The sequence below is a fragment of the Arachis ipaensis genome, chromosome B10 (genome assembly GCF_000816755.2).
Source record: "Arachis ipaensis cultivar K30076 chromosome B10, Araip1.1, whole genome shotgun sequence".
NCBI classification, from domain to species: Eukaryota; Viridiplantae; Streptophyta; class Magnoliopsida; order Fabales; family Fabaceae; genus Arachis; species Arachis ipaensis.
In genome coordinates, this window is record NC_029794.2 from 6743962 (window position 1) to 6744517 (window position 556).

The window sequence follows — 556 nt, forward strand, 5'->3', positions numbered from 1 at the left end:
TTATATCATATATAAATTGTTTTTATATAATGAAAAAATAACACAAAAGGATAATTAAAAAATGGAAAAGTATATGGTACCAACATATTATCTGCCAATTTATGGCCAACAATGATTAGTTATTATATTTTAAACACATATATAAAGAGACACATCCAAAAAATATATTTATAAAGACACTTCTATTAAACACAGCTATAAAAAAGATATTTTTATTAGACACATTCACAAAGATACTTTCATTAAACACAGTTATAAATAAGAGTTGGCAGAAATTGACAGAAATACCGTTGGTAACGTAGCGGGATTGATAAATAATATACGTACTTTACTTCTCCTTGGTCTAACGTGTATTGTTAGATGCCACATTTCACTGCCGTTGGATAGGGATGAGGATTCTAAAGCGAGTGAGTTGATAATGTAATAAAATAAGAGAGTTAATCATTTTTGGAACCTCAGAAGACCTTCTCGCAGATGATTTCTAGTGGGTGTTAAAATAGTTGGATTTAAATATGATTGGAGTTACAAATTAAATAATATTTTTTAGATTTATTAT